The sequence below is a fragment of the Lepidochelys kempii genome, chromosome 2 (assembly GCF_965140285.1).
Source record: "Lepidochelys kempii isolate rLepKem1 chromosome 2, rLepKem1.hap1, whole genome shotgun sequence".
In the NCBI taxonomy this organism is placed as follows: domain Eukaryota; kingdom Metazoa; phylum Chordata; order Testudines; family Cheloniidae; genus Lepidochelys; species Lepidochelys kempii.
This window is the reverse complement of record NC_136381.1, coordinates 103,754,369-103,765,728: the sequence shown is the minus strand read 5'-3', so window position 1 is coordinate 103,765,728 and position 11,360 is coordinate 103,754,369.

Sequence of the window (11,360 nt, the reverse complement as noted above, 5' to 3'; positions counted from 1 at the left end):
TCAAAAACCTGGCCCTGACCCAAACAAGAACAAGTGCTTGCTTTAACTACATGAGTAGTCCCACTGTTGACCACAGGGCTACTCTTATAATTAAAGTTGAGTACATGCTTAAGTGCTTTACCGGACCAGGGCCTTGGTTGGAGTTGTAAGTACTCAGCACCATGCAAGATCAGTCCTATATTGGGTCAGTTTTCTGTGGCATCTTACATACATGTGCACTGGAAATATGGCATTTGACAGATTTATTTCTTTATCAGCTAGATCTTTCAAATGACTTTCTATACATAACAGGTTTGGAGCTGGCAAAACATTAATTGGACAGTGTTCGTTTTTAACAGTTATTATGGAAAATATGCTTTTCCACACGAAGATACACTTCCTCTAACGTGACTGATTAGAGTCTGAAGTTTGGTTTATCTTTGCAGGACATGACACAGTTATTTGTCAAACAGAAAACTCAGAAGAACTGTGTGTTCATTGTTTAGTTTTTACGAGGCAGGAAGTGGGGAAGAGGGCAATCTTTAGAAGCACTATGATTTATTTCATTTGGTTTATAATGCTGTGTTGTCCACGTCTGGATGTGTAGTATGTGTTAGAAGAAGGAGGTGCTACTGGCAAGCTATTGTCCAGATGTCTGCCCAGAAGAGCCTCAGAAACCTGTTCAATAATTCAAGCCCTGATGACCTCAGAGACGTATGTATCTATTATCCGCTTTGACTCATATGTTGCGGTTTTTGGCTCAGGAAAGCTTTTGGTGAAAATCATATCTTGGCCAAACCCAAGGTAAACACACACATTTTTAGGTCATTTTTTGCCATCTAGATCATGAAGCCGTCTCAATATTTAAAGATGAAGGGAGATTTGTCCCATTCATAAACATTTTATTTGCTTTTTCCTCTGTTGCAGTATGATTGTTTTAGACAATACATCCAGCCAACCAGGAGCTAAAGGACAATTACTGCACACTAACAGCATATGTTCACTGTCACACTAGCATGACTTTATATGAGCAACACCTGACATGGGCTAAAATCAATGACAAATGCAGGGTGGGATGAATTTGGTGGTCTCAGTTCACTTCCTCGTGGGCCAGGGTTGACTATAACAAAAAAACACTGTCACACTCGGTTCTTTGTTGACAGTTTCAGCAGAAATTCACAGGATTGAATGGAAACAGAACAACCCTCGGAGCCTTAGAGATGATGCTTTAATGAAAGGGTTCAGGCACATTTGCAGAGAATCTTTCACTATTGCTGTCTGTTCTGTACCGATTCTGTGAATAGATAAATATTTTAGCATTTAGGGCTGCCAGTTAGATATTTCAATTTTCCCATCACCCTTCCCCATCAATGCTCCCTTCACATAGCAAAACAAAAAAACTCCTCTGGTCGCTGCACTGGGATCCACTAAGCATGCACTCTTGCCTGGTGTGAAGATTCCCATTGCTATCGATGGGACTCTGCATGGACTTAAAGGTTGATGCAGGCTCAGGGCCTAAGGCTGCAGTGTCTCTCATAGGTAAAATGTACTGTCCTTCACAAGAATATAAGGATGGCCAGAGTGGGTCAAACCAATGCTCCATACAGCCCAGTATCCAGACTCTGACAGTGGCTAGTGCCAGAGGCTTCCGAGGAAATGAACAGACAGGAAAATATCAAGAGATCAATCCCCCGTCACCCAGCTTCTGGCAGTTAGAGTATTAGGGACCCGGAGCATGGGGTTAATGGCTAATGGGTTAATAGCAATGGCTAATAGCCATTGATGGACCTACCCTCCATGAATGTATCTAATTCTTTTTTGAACCCAGTTGTAGTTTTGGCCTTCACAACATCCCCTGGCAACGAGGTCCACAGGTTGACTGTGCGTTGTGTGAAGAAGTACTTCTTTTTGTTTGTTTTAAACCTGCTGCCTATTAATTTAATCAGGTGACCCCTATTTCTTGTGGTATGTGGAGGGGTAAACAACACTTCCCACACTATTAATGGATTTTATAAACCGCTTTCATACCCTCCCCTTCCTAGAGAGGTATCACTGAAAATACCAACATCCCAGCAGCCTTGCACAACTTGGTAGCCTCTTTGTATCCACAAGCATTTTTTAAACTTGGTGGGTCTGATTCTGTTCCCACTTACACCACTTTTATAATGGTGTAAGCACTTTGTCTTAGTGAAGTTAAAGCTGACCTATGCAAGTGTAAGTAAGTGGAGAATTCAATCCAGTAAATTTTTCTTTAGTTACATTATTGCATGTTAACAGAATATCACATCCAGTCTCAAAGTATTTTTGATGTTCATACGAGGGAATAAATGGAGCCCAAGTTATGTGCCTCAACACTACATTAAAACTGCTAAAGAGCCGCTGAATAGCAAACCTGGATTATTGGAAAACAATATTTTACAGATTGCGGGATGTATATACATCCTGGGTATAAAGGGTGGGGTAGTAGAGAGGCTAAGCCTTAAGAGGATTGCGTTCAGTTCCAACCTCAGCCACTCCTTGTCTGACCATGGGAAAGTCACTTAATTTACCTGTATCTTAGTTTTCCCATTTGTAACATGAGGATAATATTTCCCTACCTGATGGGGGTGTTCTGAGGAAAAAATCTTTTAATGGTTGTGAGGCACTCAGATGACAGCCATAAGGACCTACATAGATTTAGGAAAATTATTCCTCTTGATTCACACTGCATCTGGAGAATGAGCATGTAATGACAATGTAGCTAAAGAGACACAGGAATGCTGGCCTGACAGAAGATTCATTTTATATGTTATTTTATAGCATTGTCTTCTTGTTTAATTTACAAGACAGGCTGAACTTGGTGGAAGATGGGGAGAAGGTTGAACAGGGCCCAAGGAGCACTGTGTGAAGAATGTCAAACACAGTAGAGTTCAGACTTCATAGATTTTGCCTCCCCACAGTTACAGCACTAAATATTTTCAACCTATAATTTGAAGTCATGCATGTCTTTCATTTTTTGTTTAACTTCACCTGTCTCTAAATTTCCATTTGGCTTTATGTTCACCTTTATTAATTCACATTTTGAGTACATGTTCTCCTTTATTAGTTCAACTCAGCTATTTTTTCATGTGACATTTGCATTGAAGCAGGGGATTGTATTACATTGCATAAAGATACAACGTAACCAGAATAATTCCTTAACAGGACAGAAACTGTACTCATTTGTCAGTGTCACAAGTGAAGTCACCCTAGGACTGGTGATGAAAAGGTTACAGAGTTAAAATGTTCAGAGCTTTGGCTGAGGAAGAAGTCAAGATGGGCCTTGCACATAAAGTGTGGGCCTGTTTACAGCTCCAACCTATCCTAGCATTAACTAAGGTGTTGGCATCTGGGGTTTGCATGGAGCTGGGGTCAGCTGCAATGTTTGGATTTGGATCAGAAGTTTCCCAAAGTTTGGGGGTATTTGGATTCAAAAGAAAAAACTGTTTACACACATAGTTACACAATTTGCTTTTGTGATAGTAGTCATGATCAGGAGAGATGAGGAGGTGTGGAGAGCATGAGAAGAATAAGAGAGAAAAAGGCTAAAACTGTTGCTGATGGTGGAATACAAGGAGTCAGAGTGTTTGGATATGCTTTTCCCTGGGGGAGGAAAGGGACTTAAAATCTTACGCTAAATTCACAGAATGTGGGAAGCTACTAGCAGTTGACCTAAGCCATCAGAGCCCAGGAATCATGGCAACATAGCAACACCTCAAACACTCGCAAAGAGGTGAATTTGGCCCAGCTACGTTCCTAATTTGGCATTCCAACAACAGATGTTGGTTTTAAATCCAAATGCTAGCAGGTGTGGGAGGTTTGGCTGTGAAAGTGCTGAGTTAGGAATGCAGGGTCAGAGGTAGACAGATCTCAAGGCCTGGTCTCCAATCCAAATCCCTTCCCATTATTTTAAGGGATAGGCATAGAATTGCTGGTTGTGGTCTCTGCAGGCTGTGAATTCTCCCCACAAGTTACAGCACTGAAAATTAGCAAACGAATGCCAAATAAAATAATATCATGCATGAGCAGATAAACTGACCTTCTCCACATCACATGTATCATAGATGTTTCAGAAGATAAAGTAAGTTGTGTGACATTCAAAAAGGCTGACAAAGGAGGTGCTGTCATCATCATGAATAGGTCGGAATATGAACAAGAGGCTGCTAGGCAGCTCTCCAACACCACTTTCTACAAGCCATTACCCTCTGATCTCACTGAGGGTTACCAAAAGAAACTACATCATTTGCTCAAGAAACTCCCTGAAAAAGCACAAGAACAAATCTGCACAGACACACCCCATGGAACCCTGACCTGGGGTATTCTATCTGCTACCCAAGATCCATAAACCTGGAAATCCTGGACGCCCCATCATCTCAGGCTTTGGAACCCTTACAGCAGGATTATCTGGCTATTTGGACTCTCTCCTCAGACCCTACACTACCAGCACTCCTAGCTATCTTTGAGACACCACCAACTTCCTGAGAAAACTACAATGCATTGGTGATCTTCCTGAAAACAGCATCCTGGCCACTATGGATGTAGAAGCCCTCTACACCAACATTCCACACAAAGATGGACTACAAGCCATCAGGAACAGTATCCCCGATAATGTCACAGCAAACCTGGTGGCTGAACTTTGTGACTTTGTCCTCACCCATAACTATTTCACATTTGGGGACAATGTATACCTTCAAATCAGCGGCACTGCTATGGGTACCCGCATGGCCCCACAGTATGTCAACATTTTTATGGCTGACTTAGAACAACGCTTCCTCAGCTCTCATCCCCTAATGCCCCTACTCTACTTTCGCTACACTGATGACATCTTCATCATCTGGACCCATGGAAAAGAAGCCCTTGAGGAATTCCACCATGATTTCAACAATTTCCATCCCACCATCAACCTCAGCCTGGACCAGTCCACACAAGAGATCCACTTCCTGGACACTATGGTGCTAACAAGCGATGGTCACATAAACACAACCCTATACCAGAAACCTACTGACTGCTATGCTTACCTACATGCCTCCAGCTTTCACCCAGACCACACCACACAATCCATTGTCTACAGCCAAGCTCTGTGAAACAACCGCATTTGCTCCAACCCCTCAGACAGAGGCAAACACCTACAAGATCTCTGTCAAGCATTCTTACAACTACAATACCCACCTGCTGAAGTGAAGAAACAGATTGACAGAGCCAGAAGAGTACCCAGAAGTTACCTACTACAGGACAGGCCCAACAAAGAAAAGAACAGAACGCCACTAGCCATCACCTTCAGCCCCCAACTAAAACCTCTCCAACACATCATCAAGGATCTACAACCTATCCTGAAGGACGACCCATCACTCTGACAGATCTTGGGAGACAGGCCAGTCCTTGCTTACAGACAGCCCCCCAACCTGAAGCAAATACTCACCAGCAACCACACACCACACAACAGAACCACTAACCCAGGAACCTATCCTTGCAATAAAGCCCGTTACCAACTGTGTCCACATATCTATTCAGGGGATACCATCATAGGACCTAATCACAGAAGCCACGTTATCAGAGGCTCGTTCACCTACACATCTACCAATGTGATATATGCCATCATGTGCCAGCAATATCCCTCTGCCATGTACATTGGTCAAACTGGACAGTCTCTACGTAAAAGAATAAATGGACACAAATCAGACGTCAAGAATTATAACATTCAAAAACCAGTCGGAGAACACTTCAATCTCTTTGGTCACTCGATTACAGACCTAAAACTGGCAATTCTTCAACAAAAAAACTTCAAAAACAGACTCCAATGAGAGACTGCTGAATTGGAATTAATTTGCAAACTGGATACAATTAACTTAGGCTTGAATAGAGACTGGGAGTGGATGTGTCATTACACAAAGTAAAACTATTTCCCCATGTTTATTCCCCCCTGCCACACACACCATTCCTCAGAGGTTCTTGTCAACTGCTGGAAATGGCCCACCTTGATTATCACTACAAAAGGTTTTTCCCCCCACTCTCCTGCTGGTAATAGCTCAGGTTAAGTGATCACTCTCTTGTTACAGTGTGTATGGTAACACCCATTGTTTCATGTTCTCTGTGTATATAAATCTCCCCACTGTATTTTCCACTGAATGCATCCGATGAAGTGAGCTGTAGCTCATGAAAGCTTATACTCAAATAAATTTGTTAGTCTCTAAGGTGCCACAAGTACTCCTTTTCTTTTTGCGAATACAGACTAACACGGCTGCTACTCTGAAACCTATATATTTAATGTATACAGTTAAAGAGGGCCGCACTTACCCATACAAAAATGTAAAGGAACAGCCAAATATAGCCGTTGTTCAGTTACATAAAACCTTGAACTGGCACAAGGGTATGCGTTCTCTGCTTTGGGATTCCCACCTATGAAAATAGAGGCAATTTAAAATTTGCCAAGATTCCCCTGCTCAATTGTGACTCCCAAACTAAAATAATATCCTCTGCTTTTTACCCTTTAAAAAATTCTGGTCCTGGTCCTGCTTCTAGAGCCAGAAAAGCATTAATAGGAAAAAAAAACAAATATAACCGTACCGAGCAAACCAGGGTCACCATACATATGAAAACACTCAGTAAACCAACTTCCAATTGCAAAATTACATATAATAGCATGGAGCACACCAGCATTTTACTACAGGATAACTATGTAAGAACACTCAGTAAAGCAGCCTTCCCAAAGTAAAACAACACCGATACATGCCTCCCCACTGGAAAAATAAATGCAAGACTAGTGAAGTGGGAAAACCAGCCTCCATATTGGAAAAATAGATGCAAGGCTTGTGAAGTGGGAATCACAAAAGGTACTGAGTTTGGTTCAGATGAGCATCCCCATGATCTGGGTGCTTCTCTGAACTATCCACGTTCATGGAGATCCTCAATATCTCCTACCTTCCCTCCCAGACCAATTTCATTGCTCCCAATAGGCTCCATGACAGATCTTACCCAATGATCTCTGCATTTCTCTGGTGGTGTCTTCCTGGGAGGAAAACTGGTAACCTGTGCCATCCTGGGTCAGCACTAAATATTTTGCATCCGATGAAGTGAGCTGTAGCTCAAGAAAGATTATGCTCAAATAAATTTGTTAGTCTCTGGGTGCCACAAGTCCTCCTTTTCTTTTTGCTGCCTTTGGTGTCTCTTCTCCCACAAAGCTGAATGGGCAGAGTGTGTGAACATTGGTCACTATGATTTCTAGGTGCTGGTGTGGGGTGGAGGAGGAACTCTTAAAGGGGCAGAGACACTAAAACTGTGGATGGGGTTGGGAGGAGAGGAAGGTAGGGTAGGATAGGCCAGGCCAGGCCAGAGCTGTGGGGGTATGGGTGAGCTGGAGGCTCCAGAGAGTTGCCTATGTGTTCTATGTCTAATGCTGGCCCTGCTGCCTCCACCAGAAATCTTTGGTAGATGGCTAGCCTGCTGCCCTCTCTGACATATCTCCTTCCTCCTATACAGGCCTGAGAAGACCGATCAAAATAGCTTTGTTTGACCCTGAGAACATAAGAAAATCTCAATCAATGAGGGATGCTAATAAACTGCCATGTGACAGATCCCCAAACTCTAACCCAACCCAATAATTCCCTATGAAAACTGGATTAAAATTTGCACTGACATCACCTAAAAAGAAAAGTAGGTGACTCCATGAGAAAGATTTTAATAATTAAAATAAACTTTGCAGGGAGCAATGCATTTCCCCACGAGTTATGTAAAGCTGAAAAGGGCAAATCTGTATTTAAAGTTTTTTGAAACTAGAATCTTGCACTGTTACACTGTTAATAATTATTAAATTATTAATAATTAAATCATGTGGCCCTTACGTCTGCAGACATTTAATAGAAAGTGCTGGGAGTTTTGTCTGCTAAAGTGCTGAGTTAGACATACAGGATCTGCCCCGTTATTATTTGCACCTCTAGGCATCTTTACAAACCCTGATGGATTGAGACTCACAACACCTATCCCTGTTTTATACATAGAGAAACTGAGGAAGATTTAGAACTGGGAATAGAGCACAGATCTCCTGTCTCCTTATCTCAGGTTCAAACCATGCTCAGAAAAAAAATCACCCCAACTAACATCACCTATCTTTCAGTGAAGAAGTTGTCTCCAATGTAGCTGGGTTTCTGACCATTTAGTTCTGGAAAGTAAATTTGAAAATAGATAGCCTAATTCTAAAACCCCTACCACATACTCCAACTGAAATGACCATATAATTAAATTAGTTTTATGTTGGTTAAAATCAATAAGGTTAACATGATTATTCATGTGTGTGTGTGTGAGAAAAAGAGAAGGTTTATATTAAGAGATTTTTTTTCAGCGTAAGACTTATATTTTGCTCTACATCCATCCATATATTTTCATGCAGCATATAACTTAATATGAGGGGTATGTAAGATATCCAGTTATACATGACAGAGGAATAATAACAGTAAACTCTGGAATTCTTTATAGAATAGAGGTGATAAAAATATTTTAACGTGTTTACATACAACGCAGCATTACCTGATTTGGCTGTCAATGTGAGAGCATGGTTGGGGCGGATTGCCTTCTCTCCTTACATGTGCAGAACTCCTGTTAATGTCAATGGGAGTTATACACTAAAAAGGGGAGGATAATAGACATAAATAGTGAAGAGTGGAAATAGACTTCATTGGAGCTGGGAAGCATTTTGTTTCAGCTTCCTTCTCCATGGAGGCTGCTGTTTAGCAGAAAAACATCATAGTGAAGTGTGTTGTGCTGGTGGATTTTATTGCAGTTCAAGAAAACAGGATTTTGAATTGTGCAACACTTTGGTTATTCATTATCTTGGAGAAATGCCATCTGAAATAAAGGAAAGATGGATGCTAGATTGACAGCTCACATACGATAAAAATAAAGCAGCTGACAAGCTACACTGAACACAGGTAGGCAGTGAATCAAAATGTCTTAACCTATTAACCTATACAACATGGCTTCTGTGCAGCTTTTCAGACATCTTGCATTGTTTCATTACCAGTGTAGTGAGACTGTTGATCTGTTACTGCAGAAAAGCCTTACCATGTGATCATCGGTGTAACAGTCTCTGGAATCTTGCAAGCTACAGATTTGCCATGTAGGAGCAATACTTTTTATGAGTGCAGACCCTGGTGGTTTTCTTTAATAACATTTAAACAAGGCGGTGCTACTTATTAAACATAGGATCTGATTCTCTTCTTACTGAAACTGGTTTTATACCCAATGTTGACTTCAATGGAGTGACTCCTGATTTTCCCTGGTTTAACTGAGAGGAGCCTGATTCTCCTTTCACTCCTGCTCTACACTAGCACAACGCCATTCACTTCTGCTGAGTTACTCCTGATTTAAACTGGTGTAAGTGAGTGGAGAATCCAATCTGCAATGTTTTGATATCAATCATCTGAATAAACTTAGAAATAAATACTTAAACCTTTTTCCTTGCTGGGTATTAATATAAACTACATCTTATCTGTTATAAAAATATAATTTATTACATCACTTCCCCAAACTTTGGAAAATAATCTTAATCTGCATATTTCCCATTGCAAGTATAATTAGACATGGCTCATTGATAGCGTGTGAACAGGTTTAAAACAAAACAGGCCCTCTCTTAGGTTTTTAGCAGAATGGAATAATTACCACTACAGGAAGTGATGTCAGCTGTGATGTGACTTAAACAGGGAAAAAAGATTCTGCAAGATTTCTGGTTGGTATAATTCACAACAGATGTATTGCCTCTGCTGTTGGATGCACTTTTCTTTAAGAGTTGTACCACTCCCAGAAACAAACATCCTTGAACTTTGGGCAAAAATATCGAGAAAATCTGACCTTTACAAGGTGACATCTACCTCTTTTACACCCTGAACCCAAACCTAGAAACTGAACATTCCAGTACATAAGATTGTTCAAAATCCTCCATCTGGAAGTTGTGGCTTCTGACCGTCTTTACTTTGTAAAAAAATGTTTTTTACATTTTGACCATTGTACAGTGCAGAAATTTGTGCCCTTATTTTTGACCCAGTGGTTTCTCTTACTTTCCTCTTTTTGCTAGAGTCCTGTGTGACTATTGTTTATCATGCTGACCAGCATTGTATTCACCTATTGTCTCTTGTCTTATACGTAGATTGTAAACCCTTTGGGGCAAAGACTATTTTTGTTATGTGTTTGAACAGTGCCTAACACAGCGGGACCCTGACCCACGACTAGGGCCTCTAGGCTCTGCCACAATACAATTAATAATTAATAATATTGTTGCAAACTCTTTCGTAATGGTTAATGGAAATTTCTTATCCTTTTGGCAAACATGGAGAGACTGTGCAGATCACACTCTTTGTAAAAAGGCTAGAACACAAGTTGTCTTTCTGACAATTTTTTTAGATTTCACAATGTTAGGGGTAAAAAAATTCTGCATGTGACATATCACAAGAGATGAATCAGTCATAAGCAACTAGGGTTCCTTGTTCTTCAAAAGCACCTCCTGCTAGCAATGTGTCATGAAAACAGTACAGAAACAATTCTGGTATGAATGAGTAAGGGAGCATGCAGAGTCACCTAGATTAACATTTTCACAGCAATCTGTTAGAGGTTAAAAATTGTGCCCACTCCTTGATGAACAGCAATTGTATTTTACTGCACAATGCGTGTTTTCTTCTATCTGCTGATACCTATAAGTCTAGTTTTTCTTTCCTATGCGCTTGGCCCGTGCTGTTTTTATTGCCTGGTTTTCTATCTTATACTTTATTTTAACTACATTGCTTTTAATAATACTAATACCAATAATAATTAATAATAATAATAATAAATAAATGATTATGACGATGATTGTAAAATCCTCTTTTTACAGCACAGAGCTTCAGCCATCAGAGTGTGCTCTGACCCTTGCTGATGGACTGTATTATACTAGGATCCCTAGATCTTTAGGTCCATGCACTGAGGCTAGGAGGAGTCCATAGCCCCACAAAGTTTGGATTAATGGTGGGGAGCACTGTCAGAGAACATTGGGATCCACAATGGAGAGGGAGGTAGTACTGTCCAGGCAGGAGCACCAGGAGTCTTTGGGGCTCAATCCTCAGAGGTGCTGATGAGTATCCTGCAGTCCCATGGAAGTCAGTGTAGACTCACTCCCATTGTGCTGTTTTTAGATGGAGAAGCATAATGATTACTGGTGAAATGCTGAGAAGTCCTCTTCTGTATACAGAACTATTTTATGCTCTAGTATGATGATACCACTAGGAAAAGCACTAAGCTCCTCAAGTGATGTTGAATTGTGTCACTAGAGATAACAGTAAAAGAGTAAGCTCTAATAAATTTGTTAGTCTGTAAGGTGCCACAAGTCCTCCTGTTCTTTTTGC